Genomic DNA, 15,408 nt, shown 5'->3' on the forward strand with positions numbered 1-15,408 from the left:
CTGGAAAACTGCAAATGTCACTCCACTCTTCAACAAGGGAGAGACGCGGAAGAAAGGAAACTATAGGCGAGTTAGTCTGATCTCAGTGGTTGGGAAGATGTTGGAGTCGATTGTTAAGGATGTGGTTTTGGGGTACTTGGAAGCACATGATGAAATAGGCCATAGTCAGCATGGTTTCCTCAAGGGAAAATTTTGCCCGACAAATCTGTTGGAATTCTTTGAAGAAATAACAAGCAGGATAGACAAAGAAGAATCGATGGATATTGTGTACTTGGATTTTCAGAAGGGCTTTGACAAGGTGCCACACGAGGCTGCTTAACAAATTACAAGCCCATGCCATTACAGGAAAGTTTCTAGCATGGATAAAGCAGTGGCTGATTGGCAGAAAGAAAAGAGTGGGAATAAAGGGAGCCTTTTCTGGTTGGTTGTTCGTGACTTGCAGTGTCCACAGTGGTCTGCGTTTGGACTGATTCTTTTAATGTCAATGACGTGGATGATGGAATTGATGGCTTTGTGGCAAGGTTTGCAGACAAAACAAAGATAGATGGAGGGGCAGGTAGTTTTGAGGAAGTAGCGAGGCTACAGAAGGACTTAGATTAAGAAATTTGGCAAAGAAGTGGCAGATGGAATATAGTGTCGGAAAGTGTATGGTCATGCACTTTGGTAGAGAAATTAAAGGGTTGACTACTTTCTAAACAGAGAGAAAATACAAAAATCTGAGTGCAAAGGGACTTGGAAGTCCTTGAGCAGGATTCCCTAAAGGTTAATTTGCAGATTGAGTCTGTGGTGAGGAAAGCAAATGCATTCATTTCAGGAGGACTAGAATATAAAAGCAAAGATATAATATTGAGACTTTATGAAACACTGGTGAGGACTTACTTGAAATATTGTTAGCACTTTTGTGCCACTCACTTTAGAAAGGATGTTTTGAAACTGGAGAGGGTTCGAGAGGTTCACGTAAATGATTCCAGGATTGATGTTTGTCATATGAAGAACGTTTGATACTTCTGAGCCACTGTTCACTGGAATTCAGAAGAATGAGAGGTAACCTAATTGCAACCTATTAAATGGTGAAAGGCATTGCTAGAATGGATATGGAGGAGATGTTTCCTATGGTGGGCTCCTCTAGTGGACACAGCCTCAGAATAGAGAGGCGTTCTTTTAGAATGGAGATGAGGAGGAATTTCTTTAGCTAGAGAGTGGTGAATCTATGGAATTCATTGCCCCAACTGTGGAGGCCAAGTCTTTATGTATACTTAAGACAGAAGGTGATAGGTTAGGGGATGAAGGGATACTGGGGTGGCAGGAGATTGGGGCATGATAAAATGGCCCAATAGGAAAGGTGAAGAAGCCAAAATAAGCTGGGGGTGGGGGGGGGGTGAGGCTGAAGTGAGAAGCTGGGAGGTCATAGGTAAAATAGGTAAAGGGCTTAAGAAGAGATCATCTCAACTTCAGCATTCCTGCCTCCTATATGTACCTTACCCTCCCTACACACTGTACGCACTGTCCTCCATTCTCTCTGTACCAATCCCAACCTCACCATCAAACCTGCAGACTGGGGGGAGGGGGTTGCTGTTGTAGTCTGGTGAACTGATCTCTACCTTACTGAGGCCAGGTGTCAACTCTTAGACACCTCCTCTTACTTACCATAAGATCATAAGACATAGGAACAGAATTAGGCCATTTGGCCCATCAAATCTGCTCCACCATTTTATCTTGGCTGATCCAATTTTCCTCTCAGCCTCAATCCCCTGCCTTCTCCCCATATACCTTCATGCCCTGACCAATCAAGAATCTTTCTGGTCCAGATGACTTACCTACCTTGAGACCTTTCAGTTTCCCAAGAACCTTCTCTCCAGTAATGGTAACTTTACACACTTCATGCCCCTAACACCTGGGACTTCCACCATATGCTAGTGCCTTTCACAGTGAAGACTGATGCAAAGTACTTATTCAATTCATCTGCCATTCTGTTGTCCCCCATTACTACCTCTCCAGCATCATTTTCCAGGAGTTCAATATCCACTCTCGCCTCTTTTACACTTTATGTATCTGAAGAAACCTTTGGTATTCACTTTAATATTGGCTAGCTTACTTTTGTATTCCATCTTTACCTTCTTAATGACTTTTTAGTTGCCTTCTGTTGGTATTTAAAAGCTTCCCAATCCTCTAACTTCCCACTAATTTTTGCACTATTATATGCCCTATTATTTGGCTTTGACTTCTCTTGTTAGCATGGTTGTGTCATCTTTCCTTTAGAATACTGCGTCCTCTTTGGAATGTAGATATTTTGTGCCTTCAGAATTGCTTCCAGAAATTTCAGCCATTACTGCTCTGCCATCATCCCTGCCAGTGTTCTTTTCCAATCAATATTGGCCAGCTCCTTTCTCATGCCTCTGTAATTCCCTCTACTGCACTCTAATACTGATACATCTGATTTTAGCTTCTCCTTCTCAAATTTCAGGGTGAATTTGATCAACTTATGATCACTTTCCATTTAGGGTTCTTTTACCTTAAGCTCTCTAATCAATTCTGGTTCATTGCACAAAACCCAATCCAGAATAGCTGGTCCTCTGGTGGGCTCAACCATGAGCTGCTGTATAAAGCCATGTCATAGGCACTCCAGAAATTCCCCCTCCTGTAATCTAGCACCAACCTGATTTTCCCAATCTTCCTGCATATTGAAATCCCCCATGACCATTGTAACATTGTCCATTTGGCATTCATTTTCTATCTCCCATTGTAATTTGGAGGCCACATCCATACTACTGTTTGGGGGTCTGTATACAACTCCCAGTAGGGTATAATTACTCTTGCAGTTCCTTAGTTCTATCCACAATGATTCAACACCTTCGACCCTATGTCACCCCTCTCTAATGATATAATTTCATTTTTTACCAGCAGAGCAACTCCAGTCCCTCTGCCTTTCTGCCTATCCTTTTGATACAATGTGTATCCTTGGACATTCAGCTCCCAGCTATAATCTTTTAGCCATGAGTCCGTGATGCCTACAAACATCATACCTGCTAATCTGCAACCGTGCTGCAAGTTCATCCACTTTATTCTGTATACTGCCCGCATTCAGATACAACACCTTCAGTCCTATATTCACCCTTTTCGATTTTGTCACACTATGTTCAACCTTTTGATTCCTAACTTGGGGTGAAGTCTTACCAACATCAGCCCCCACAACCTCTCCACTCACTGTTCTGGCATTCTGGTTCCCATCCCCCTGCAACTCTAGTTTAAACCCCATCGTGCAGCATTAACAAACCTTTCTGTTAAGGTATTAGTCCCCTCCAGTTCAGGTGCAAACCATTCCTTCTGTACATGTCCCACCTTCCTAAAAGAAAGACCAATGATCCGAAAATCTTATGCCCTCCCTCCTACACCAACTCCTTAGCCAAGTATTAAACTGTATAATCTTTCTGTTCCTGGCCTCACTTGCATGTGGCTTGGGTAGCAATCCTGAGATCACAACTCTGGAGGTCCTGCCCTTTAATTTAGCACCTAACTCCCTGAACTCCCTATGCAGAACCTCATCACTCGTCCTAACCATGTCATTGGTTCTTACACGGACCACGACCTCAGGCAGTTCATCCTCCCACTTATGAATGCTAAGCAGTCGATCCGAGGTATCCTGGACCTAGGCACTCAGGAGGCAACATAGCATCTGGGAATCTTATTCTCGCTCACAGAACCTCCTGCCCGTTTCTCTAACAAACCAATCAAGAAGAGAGCATGCCTCTTCTTCCCCCTTCCCGTTTGAGTCACAGGGGCAGACTCAGTGCCAGAGACCTGATCACTGTGACTTTCTTCTGTTAGGTCATCCCCCACCCCGGACAGTATCCAAAGTGTTATACCTGTTGTTGAGGGGGACGGACACAGGGGTACTCTGCACTGGCTCCGTAACTCCTTTCCCCTTCCTGACTGTCACCCAGTTTCCTGTGTCCTGCACCTTGGGTGTAACTACCTATCTATCACCTGCTTGCCCCCCCAAATTATCCGGAGTTCATCCAATTCCAGCTCCAACTCCTAACGCGGATTGTTAGAAGCTGCAGCTGGAAGCACTTCTCATGGTTACAGTGCTCAGAGATACTGGATGTCTTCCTGCCTTCCCACATCCTGCAAGTGCCGTATTGCACTATCCTGCCTGTCATCTCTACCTAGCTGAGTAGATATAAAGAACAAAAGGAGAAAAAAGGAGAAAAAAACTTGAGCTTTGCTTCCTCTGAGTGAAGCCTCGAAGAGCTAAAACCACTCTGACTCTGTCCACTCCGATGATGGTGCTGCGCTTGCCCCTGCCTGCCTTTAATTTGCTCTTACTAATAAATCCCAGACACCGATTGGCCGCTGGTCAAAGCCCTGAAGAGAACCCCACTCAGGATCATCAGTTTATTGTCTCCCACACCATCACCACTCTCATCGGCTCTGGTGATCTCCCATCCATTACCACCCACCTCATAGTTCCCTTACCACACACTGCTCATTTCTACCTCCCACCCAAGATCCACAAACCTGACTGTCTGGGTAGGCCAATAGTTTGTGCCTGCTCCGGTCTCACTGAACTCATGTCTGCAAACCTCGACTCCATTTTATCTTTCTTGGTTCAGTCACTTCCCACCTGCATCCATGATACTTCACATGCTCTTGATCTCTTCAACAACTTTCAGTCCCCTGGTTCTAATTGCCTCATTTTCACGATGGTTGTCCGGTGCCTATACACTTCTATTGCCCATAAAGGTGACCTTAAAGCTCTCCACTTCTTTCTAGACAACAGACCTAACCAGTTCCCCTCCATCACCCCACTTTCCCATCTGCTGGAACTAGTCCTCACATTCAACAATTTCTCTTTCGGCTCCTCCCAGTTTCTCCAAACCCATGGCCACCCACATGCACCCCAGCAATACCTGCCTTTTCATTGGCTGCGTGAAACAGTCCATGTTCAAAACCTTCACTGGTAACACTCTCTAACTCTTTCTGCACTACATTGATGACTATAAAAGTGCTGCTTCATGCACCTTTGCTGAGCTCATCAATTTCATCAACTTTGCCTCCAGCTTCCACCCTGCCCTTAAATTCACTTGGACCACTTCTGACATCTCTCTCTCTCTCTCCTTTCTCGATCTCTCTGGCTCCAGCTCTGGATGCAGACTGTTTACTGTTATCTTTTACAAACCACCTGTTTCCCGTTGCTATCTTGACTATACCTTTTCCCACCCTGTCACTTGTAAAAATGCTATTCCTGCATTTCCACAGCATCTGTTCCCAGGATAAGATTTTCCTTTCTAGAATATGTGACGAGAATACACATAAATTAAGATGTTTGCTGGCCTGGGATAGCACCAGTGGCATCAGCAGTTGGTCTGCCACCTGTCCTAAGGGGAGGGAGAGATAAGGAACCCAATGAAACAGCATTTGGAGATGTTAATGAAGGAGCCATCAGTCTGGGTATTGTCAAGAGCAGCTCCCCCTTTGAACCCTGAACTGTTTGAAGTGATGGACAGGCGATACCCCAGCAGGGGGATAAAAAGGGACAGGTTTGCTAAGGCAGGAGACACACGACACCCGAGGTAACGAGACCCTGGAAGCGGTGCGCCTCTCACGAGTCGGTGGGAAGTACCGGGCCATAAACGCACAGGGTGGAAAGGTACGATCAGCGGGAACCCGGTGTGTGTCCACCCTCGCTTGGGTGCCGGGTTCACTGCAGAGGATCGACCGCATCTGGAGGAGGGGTCACAGTCGGTGACCTCAGGTGACATCACAAAGGACCTGCCCAAAAGCTGCTTGTGAGCCATATCGCCGGTCTGTGAGTGGAAGCCGTTCTGAATGATCAGTTGTTCTCGTTCTCTCTCTCTCTCCCTCCCCCCACGTTGTCCATCGCCATGGCAACGATTACTGCGAACTGAACTAAATTGGACTGAACTTTGTGTCACTTTGAAATTGGTCATTTACCCCTAGACAACGATAGAGCTTGATTGATGCTGTTATCTTAATTCTGTGCACATGTGTGTTTATCATTGCTGAACTGTTGCATTTATTATCCTTTCGATTACTGTGTTGCTTGTTTCTTTAATAAAACTTTCTTAGTTCTAGTAATCCAGACTCCAACTGAGTGATCCATTTCTGCTGGTTTGGCAACCCAGTTACGGGGTACGAAACAATTATCAGACATGCACTCCTTGAAATAATGGGGTTTCCTTTCCTCTACCATTGCTGCTGCCCTTACTCACATTGTCTACATTTCCCGGACATCCGCCCACACCCCATCTTCCTGCTGCCTTAGGGGCAAACAGACTTCCTCTTGTCCTTACCTGCCACTCCATGAGCCTCCTCATCCAGCACACCATTCTCCACAACTTCCATTATTTCCAATGGGACCCTACCATTAAACACATCATTACCTCCACCCCCCACTCTCCATAATTTGCAGGGATCACTCTTTCCGTGATTCCCTTGCCCATTCGTCTCTCCCCACTGATGTCCCTCCTGGCATATCATTGCAAGTGGAAAAATGCTACACCTACCCATTCACCTCCCCACTACCGCCATTCAGGGACACGAACAGTACTTCCAGCTGAGGCAACACTATCTGCCAGTCTGTCAGGTCATCTACTGCATCTGGTGCTCCTAGTGTGGCCTCCTTTACATCGGTGAGACCCAGTGTCGATTGAAGGGGTGCTTTGTTGAGCACTTTTACTCTGCAACAAGTAGGGTTTCCTGATGGCCAACCATTTTAATTCCGCTGCCTATTCCCATTCCAACATGTCTGTCTATGGCCTCCTCTACTGCCAAGATGAGGTCTTCTCCCCCTCCTGTCTTTTCCATTCCCCATTCTGGCTCCCCTCTCACCACTTCTCTTCTCCTTTCCTGCCTACCACCTCCCTCTGGCGCCTTCTCCCTCCCTTTCTCTCATGGCCCTCTCCTATCAGATTCCTTCTTTTTCAGCCCTTTACCTTTTCCACCTATCACCTCCCTGCTTCTCACTTCATCCCCTCCCCACCCATCTATCTTCCCCCTCACCTGTTTTCACCTATCATCTTCTAGCTTGAACTCCTCTTTCCCACCCCCCACCCCCAACAGCTTCTTATTGTGGTTTCTTCCCCTTTTCTTTCCAGTCCTGATGAAGGGTCTGGGTCCAGAACGTTGACTGTTTGTTCCTCTCCCTAAATGATGCTTGACTTGCTGAGTTCCACCAGCATTGTGCGTGTGTTACTCTGGATTTCCAGCATTTTCAGAATGTCTTGTGCTTATGAAAACTCCAAGTCTTTCCAAGAGGTCCTGCTGTTGAGTATTTAACTATTCATTCATCTTTTAATTACTTAGATAACAATGCAAATAGAATAAGTTACAAAGAAACATTGACAGATTAAGAGGATAAAGAAAACTCTGCTTATCACTTTGGAGCAAGGTAAAAATGTTCTATAAACACGGGGCTGGAACACACAAAATGTTGGAGGATCTGAACAACTTGGAGGGGAATAAACAATTAATGTTTTGGACAAAGAGTAATATTCTATTGCTTTATAAATGACAAAAGGATATAAGCAATGGCACGGACAAGGCACTCAAAAGTTTATATACTCAGATCACTAAAATGTTACACTTGTTACGTACCCCGTAACTGGGTTGCCAAACCAGCAGAAATGGACCACGTGTTGGAGTCTGGTTTAACAGAAACTAATAAAGTTTTATTAAAGAAATAAGTAACACAGTACTCTAATCGTAAGGATGTAAACGCAACAGGTTAGCAATGATAATACACACGTGTACACAGAACTAGGGTAATAGGAATCAACCAAGCTCTATCGCAGTCTAGGGGCAAAATGATCAGTCTGAAGTGAAGCAGAGTTCAGTTCAGCTTAGTACAGTTTGCAGTAATCGCTGTTGTGCCGTTGGAGGGAGAGAGAGAGAGAATGCAAATTTTGATTCAAACAGACCTTTGATGTTCTTCGCAGTTAGCTTTCGGGCGAACCTTTTTATGTCTTCTGTGGTCACCGACTGTGACCCCTCCGTTCCGGATACGACCGTTCTTCCGCGGTGAAGCCGGCACCCAGGCAAGGGCGGACACACACACCAGGTTCCCGCCGATTGTCCCTTTTCACCCTGCGCATCTATGGTTGGTTCCCGCGACCAGACCTCCAAACTCCCACCAACTTGTGAGGGCACACCGCTCTTCCAGGGTCTCATGATCTTGTGGTGTGTGTGCCTTAGCGAACCTGTTCTTTTTTATCCCCCTGCTGGGGTATTGCCTGTCCATCAAACTTCAAACAGTTCAGGTTCAAAGCAACCGGTCTGTCAATATTCTGAAATGTGTTTCTTTCTCGTTATCTCTCTCCTCTCTCATTAACATTTTGAATGTTTCTCCATTGTCTCACTTATCTCTCTCTCATTAGCATCAATCTTCTGATAACTTGGTTTTCTCTCACACATTCAAATGCTGAAAATAATTTTTAAAAATGGAAATTTAGCACTTGTATGTGAAGTCTTGATAGAACTTTGAAAAGACTTGATTAGATTACAGCTGTAATATTATTAGCAAGTTAAAGCATTGCACCTGAGGAAGGATTTTCCCCATGGAGTGGTTGTGCTGTATACCAAAAAGGCTCCAAGGGTTAGATAATACAGTGAGATTTCAGAAGTATATCCTAGGATCAAGCAGATTAAGGACGGACTCTTCAAAGTTTGCCATAATAAGTTAGACGAAGTGAAACTAAGCCTTGTGTCATGAGGCCTGTGGCTTGCCATAGAGCGTTGAGTTTCTAGTGTTTTTGAGCACCTGTATTTACTAATCATTATCTTAACTAGAGTTGCTAAGCCCTAGTGTTTTTGGTTTAATCTTGTCAAGTTAATTGTGGCTGGCACGTACTTCCCGCATTCTGTGATTATTTGGGGAGGACTCTCATTCAGTGCTGGACAGGATGAAGTACCTTGTGGTGTTGTTCAGTCGCTCCTTTGAGGCTCTGATTCTGATGTTTAACCTCTTATTTCCGTCTCTTCCCAAAGATCCTGCTGTTCCTCCACTCCTTCGTGAGCGCACCATGACACCTTGTGGCTCAAGTTTGTTCAGTTATTCAGTGAGATCATGGATGAATCTATTTTCTTGCCTCAATATCAGTTCTTAAATTCCTCAGCTTTCTGCTAGTTGAGATTTTCAGGATTAAATATACAGGGAACAGTGACATTCAGGAATGGTGCATGTTTTGAACAACAATTGATATTATGTCCATTACTTATTTTCAATTTGAACTGGACAGATTGAAGTTGAGCATTGATGTTAGGGGTTATTGAAACAAAGGTAGGCAAAAGGAAAGATATAATTAAGGCTGAAAGAGTATTTTGAGGGTCTAGAGGAAAGATTGAATAAGATAGGACTTTATTCCTTGGAACGTAGAAGATTGAGGAGAGATTTGATCGAGGTATACAAAATTATGAAGGGTGTAGATATGGTAAATGTAAGCAAGTTTTTTTCCACTGAGGTTGGGTGGAACTGCAACCAGAGGTCATGGGTGAAGGCTAAAAGGTGAAAAGTTTAAAGGGAACATGAGGGGAAACTTTTTCACTCAGAGGGCCTTGAGAGTGTGGAATGAGCTGCCAACCCAAGTGGTGCATGCAAGCTTGATTTCAACATTTAGGTGAAGTTTGTGGATGGTAGGGGTATGGAGGGCTATGGTCCAGGTGCAGATCAATGGGAGTAGGCAGTCTAAATGACTTGGCACGGGCTAGATGGGCCAAAGAGCCTGTTTCTGTGCTGTACGTTAGTAAGGTTGAGCATCATCTGTTAGAGCGATTTAAAAATTTTTTTTGGTTCAGTACATCTAGCAAATAGCTTCAGTCACCAACCTTCATATTTGAATATAGAATGTAGATTTAATTTAAAATGCAGCTCTGAACAATAGGCTCCCAAAAGCCCTGACTCACAGACCAGACAATGCTGATTAAAATTCATTTAGATAGCTATGGTGTGAATGCAAATTGGGAGGTATGAAGTCTATGTAGTTTCAAAGAAAGCATTGAGGATGCATTGTAAATATGGGGCTTAGCACATGAAATATTGGGTAGCATTTGGCCAGCCAGCCCTTCCCACTGAAAGCATCTCAATATGATGCCTGCTGTATCTTGCTTTGTTGAATATAGAGGGTGCTTCATATCTACCAATACCTTTCTCTGGTGACTTAATTCATACAACAACATCATCCATAATTATTCTTAATGGTGACTATTATTTTCAGTGTGCCAACACAATGTTTTCTCAACACAGAAGAGGGTCATTTGAAAATCATGACCAAAACCTGGTACAAGCTCATGTTCTACTGTGAAGTGACTACATGTTTCTGAGATTTGGATCATTGGAATATAGCAGACAAACTGCTACCTCGGTTGACTTTTAGTGGCTCATAAGCCAACGTTAACAGCAAGATGCTTAGGAGGACAATATGTTAAAAATAATGAATTTTAAAAAACCATGAAAGAGGACAGCCACCCACCACGGGTTGGGAGCCAGATTAAGACCATTCAGTTAGTTATTATGTTAATTGTATCAAAATTTATTACAAAAAAGAGATACAAAACAAGGCAACAAAATAAAGAAAGGTAAATAATCTATAAAACCCCTCTAAAATCTCCTAAGCAGTTCTGAAAATATGACAACAAAGCCATTGAATTTCATAATAGGTATACCAATAATCATTGTCTGGGAACCACTTCCCTTTTTGGCGAGAATAAATCCAAAGAAGCTATGTTTTAAGATTTCAGTTCTCTATTAAGGTTCTGACCAAACACACATACTTGGCTGATATTTTGATATAGGACTTTGAAAGATCTAAAATTTCCTTCTAATTTGATGGCCAAATCAATGACAGTAGCAAAGTCTTCCTTGATAAAATGGTATCAGCAGCATCTGACGTCACTGTACCACAGTGGTTAGCACAATGCTTTAGAGTACAGGTGCCTTGGGTTCAATTCCTGCTGCTGCCTGCAAGGAATTTATATGGCCTACCCACGACTGCATGAAGAGTCTCGGCCCAAAACATGGCTGTTACTTTTTCCCATAGATGCTGCCTGGCCTGCTGAGTTCCTCCAGCATTTTGTGTGTGTTGCTTTGGGTTTCTAGCATCTGCAGACTTTCTCATGTTTGTAATAAAAGTCTCCGCTCCTTAAAAAAAATCAGAGCATCCAGCTTGCCTTATCAAGATGGCTTTAACAGCAAGGCAGCGCCTGGATTCATTGGCAGATTGGCATTATCAAGTCTTGAACTGTTTTTGACAGGGCAGTGTTAGATCTTGACATCAGAGCGGTGATACAATCAGAATGTTTAAAGAACACAAAGACCGTAATCCAGTTTCTCTATTAAGGTCATTTCTCATGTTTTCTTTTCCTGGCATCATAGAAGACTATTGGGTCTGTTAGTCTATGCCGGCTGTCAGAGGAATCCAATGTCTCACTTCTCTCCTGATTTCCTACAACCTTTTCTTTACATGGTACCAACTTCCCCTTTTTCCAACAGTAGGGGTAAATTACAGCAGTCAATTTATGAAGTGACCAACACACCTTAGGGATGTGCGAGGAAACCCGAGTACCCAGGGGGAAATCTATGAATTTACCGGGAACATTTCACATGGACACTTGAAAATTGATGAAATTATGGGGAAAAGTTTTACATGGACAACACCTGGGATCAGGATTGTACTTGGTCTCTGGAGCTATGTGGCAGCAGCACTATCCGCTGAAGTTATCCAAACCAATAACCTAGAGGTCTGAATTAAAAATCCAGAGAGGCACAAATTGAAATCCTACAACAGCAGCTGTAGATTTCAAATAATCTGATAATGTCCATTGTAAAAGCATAAACTAACATTAAAAGAGTGATCCTATCAATCATGACTACTAATAGTCTTGAAGTCTCTATCTGATTCTCCAATACCCTCTAGGGAAAGAAAACTGCTACCTTTACTTGGTCTCACTTTCTGACACACAGCAGGTTAGCCCTTCACTATTTTCTGAAATGGTCCAGCAAGGTACTGAGTTATATTACTACAGCTAAAATAGAAGGTGGATAAAATCTGACAACACCTTACATTGACTTAGGCACTGAATTCAAACACAACCTGGCCAAGTTGCAAAAGCTTTTCCATACATGAGGGGGCCGTGGTCTAAATTGAGAAAGTTGTCCCAACGGCTAGTTAAGCAGGACCCTGAAAGGTGCACTCAGAATCTCACTTTATACGAAAGACTCCTCCATCTCAATTACTATATACATATTGTCCCACCAGCAGGATAGGCTAACCAGAGGTGGCTTGACAACGGTCCTGGAAGTTTTTAAACATTGATTCCTGATCCATGAAATCTCAGGGCAAATCAAGCCATGGGCAAGGTTCAATTCTGCCACTAACTGCAAGGAGTTAGTATGTTCTCCCTGTGACCACATGGGCTTCCTACCACATTCCAAAAGCATACTGGTTAGTAGGGTAATTGGTCACATGGGTATTACTGGTGTTACCCAGTAAGCCGGAAGGCCTGCAATGTGCTGCATCTCTAAATTAAAAAAACTCCCAAGAATGTACACTATCTGCCAAATTCAAGTGAGAATATCAGAAATCAAAAAGACTATGAGACCATAACCCAAATTGTATTTCTGAACTGGCTGTACCTCTACCAAAAATTCTCAGCTAGTTGGAAGAATTATCAAGAGGCACAAACTCACCAATAACCCATTTACTGATGTCCAGCTTGAGTTTTGTCAGGGTCTGAAATTAAAAAAGCAGAACCATGTATTTTTCTTTGTGATGCTTTGCAAATTATCATGAGGTTAACAAGGTAGAGAATTAAACGTGGGAGAAATGGGTTCAGTTTCTGGGGCATTGTCAACAGTTTATGGGAAAAGAGGTAGCCTCTCAGCTACAAGTTTTTTGTTGAATTACCCTAGTGTCCTAGCAAATCATATAATCAAGGTTTTAAATTAAGCTTCAACACAAAGATTTGGAGTGGGGAGGGTTCAAGTGAGGAAAGATTTAGGAAATCTAGATGGAAAGGATAAAGCAATAGTTCTTGTGCTTTGTTGTGATTTAATTCAGCTGAAAACTATGATGCTCAATCTAAATAATGCAAAATATGAAGCTGTAGGATACGAGCCACCAAGTTGAATTGGGAAGCTATATTAAAGCTGTGTGACAGTGGACAAGCAGTGGCATACGTTTAAACATCGATGGATTGTTTACAACAGCAGTCTGAAAGTGCAACCAGAAAAACGGTCTGACTATGGCTTACAGGAGAAATTAAAGATAATCACTGGACAGTCACATTGATGATAGATTCCTGAATCAAGCGCCTTCTTCTAGCTCCATTATGGGAAGAGATTGGCAGGAAAACATAAACAACTTTCTGGATGTTCCAAAAGCTACCTTGAATAAAAGTGATATTTTCTTGGCTGCATGGAATTTCTGGCCCATGACCAATGAAAATGGAGAAGGAATACTAGAGATGGTATTGAAAATCTGAAGTTTCTACATCAGAAGACCAGCAGCAGTGAAAAACAAAAATGTACAATGAGGATTTTCCATGCTGGTTCCCAGATACCCATCATTCTCACCTCAAATGCACAGAACCCGAGTGGAATTAAGTCAGCCTTGGCCCTGAGGTGCAACCCAAAGAGAAATCTCATGCCAGCTGGATGAGGGTAATGACTCCATCACCTCACAGAACCCCACCTTGTCTGACTCATGGTAATGATGATCTATCTTCAACCACTGATCAATTTCAAAACCATAACTTCATCAAAACTTTATAACTTCCTTCTGTGACGTTCTCTTTCCCTGAAGCATTATAATGACTACACCTTAGCTCTGAGCTATAGTGCACAGATGTTTTTTAGAATTTCAGTTTCCACTAGCTCCTACATTCTCCGGTATCACTTGACATGCTATCTAAGATAAGAAATAGGATATATTTGGAGTAGGCTGCTCTGCCCCTCCAGCTTTCCTTTTTGTTCAACAAGATCTTGGCTTATTTTCTACCCCATTACCATTTCCTTTGATTCCCTGAAAATCTAAATATCTATCTGATATGAACTACCAGAGCATATTAGGGTAGAGCGTTCAAATATTCACCATCCTTTAATGAGTGAAGAAAATTTTCCCTACTTCATCCCCCCTTTTGAGACTGTGATTGCTAGTTGACAATTCAGTCAGGAGAAATATATACCCAGTCATGCCAGAATTTTCTATTTTACTAAGATCATTCTTCATGATTCTAAATATTTCTGGATAGGGGCCTAGCCTACAGTCTCCTCAATGGCAGAAGTAGCATCCTAGAGAACGAGTCTAGTTGGTCTACTCCCTCTGTAGCAAGAAGCATTTACTTAAAGAAATGAAAATTACTCTGGTGTTCCAGGAGTACTCCCTTCAAAGCCTGATATTATAGCCATAGGATCTCACTTCATAACAATGTATTAGGTTGGTGAGGATCCAAATATTGATGCTACTCATTTTCTTTTTCACCAATTACGTTACCAGTTTAATTTAAAACTAATCCAATGTTAATATTTACTTATAACATAAATTATATAGGAAACACTCAGCAGACTAGATAGTAATGGTGGATAAAGAAAAAAATAACAGAAGAACTAGGTGCAGGTGTACATCAAGTCAACCCTCAAGTCTACTCTGTCATTCAGTAAAGACATTGCTGATCCACTTCCTCATCCTCCCCTATACACCAAAATTCCATTAATTGCAAGTTTAGCAATCACCACCTTGATTGTATTCAATATTGTTGGCCTCTGCCAATCTCTGGGGTAGAGTCATGATCCTCAGCAGAAATTCCACTTCAACTGTCTTAAAAAGGCAAACTGTTGTTTTGAAGCAAGGCCCCCCTCGTTCTAGATACACACCATGGAGAGGGGTGGCATTTCTCAGCATCCACCTGAACAATCTCCCACTTATGCCTCCAAAAGAACACCTCATTCTTTTAAAGTTCCAATTAACTGACACAATCTGCTCAACATTTCTGTATAAGTACTCTCAGTGGCCACTCTGTTAGCCATTTCACTTTGAGGTTTGAAGTGTTGAGTGTTCCGAGATGCTGTTCTGTATGCCACTGTTGTAACAGATGAGTTACTGCCTCCTTCCTAGCAGCTTGATCCAGTCTAGTCATTCTCCTCCGACCTCTTGTATCAACAAGTTGTTTTCGCCCGCAGAACTGAACTGCAGCTCATTAGATTTATTTTGTTTTTCACACCATTTTTTTCTGAACCCTAAAGAATGCTGGGCATGAAACTCCCAGGAGATCAGCAGTTTATGAGATATTCAAATCACCCTGTCTGGCACCAACAAACATTTCACAGCCAAAGTCAGTTAGATCACATTTCTTCCCCATTCTGATGTTTAGCCTGAACAACAACTGAACCTCTCG

At 42.8% G+C, this 15,408-nt stretch overlaps 1 protein-coding gene across 1 annotated transcript in view; it reads right to left on the minus strand.

The window, feature by feature from the left end:
• LOC134351881 (amiloride-sensitive sodium channel subunit gamma-like) overlaps nt 1-15,408 on the minus strand; it is a 42,276-nt gene that overhangs the window by 25,464 nt on the left and 1,404 nt on the right. The window contains exon 2 of the mRNA XM_063058733.1: nt 12,704-12,746. The gene's annotated coding sequence lies outside the window, so the exon portion shown is untranslated. The remainder of the gene's footprint in view (nt 1-12,703; nt 12,747-15,408) is intronic.

This window comes from Mobula hypostoma, chromosome 9 (assembly GCF_963921235.1).
Source record: "Mobula hypostoma chromosome 9, sMobHyp1.1, whole genome shotgun sequence".
Classification (NCBI taxonomy): domain Eukaryota; kingdom Metazoa; phylum Chordata; class Chondrichthyes; order Myliobatiformes; family Myliobatidae; genus Mobula; species Mobula hypostoma.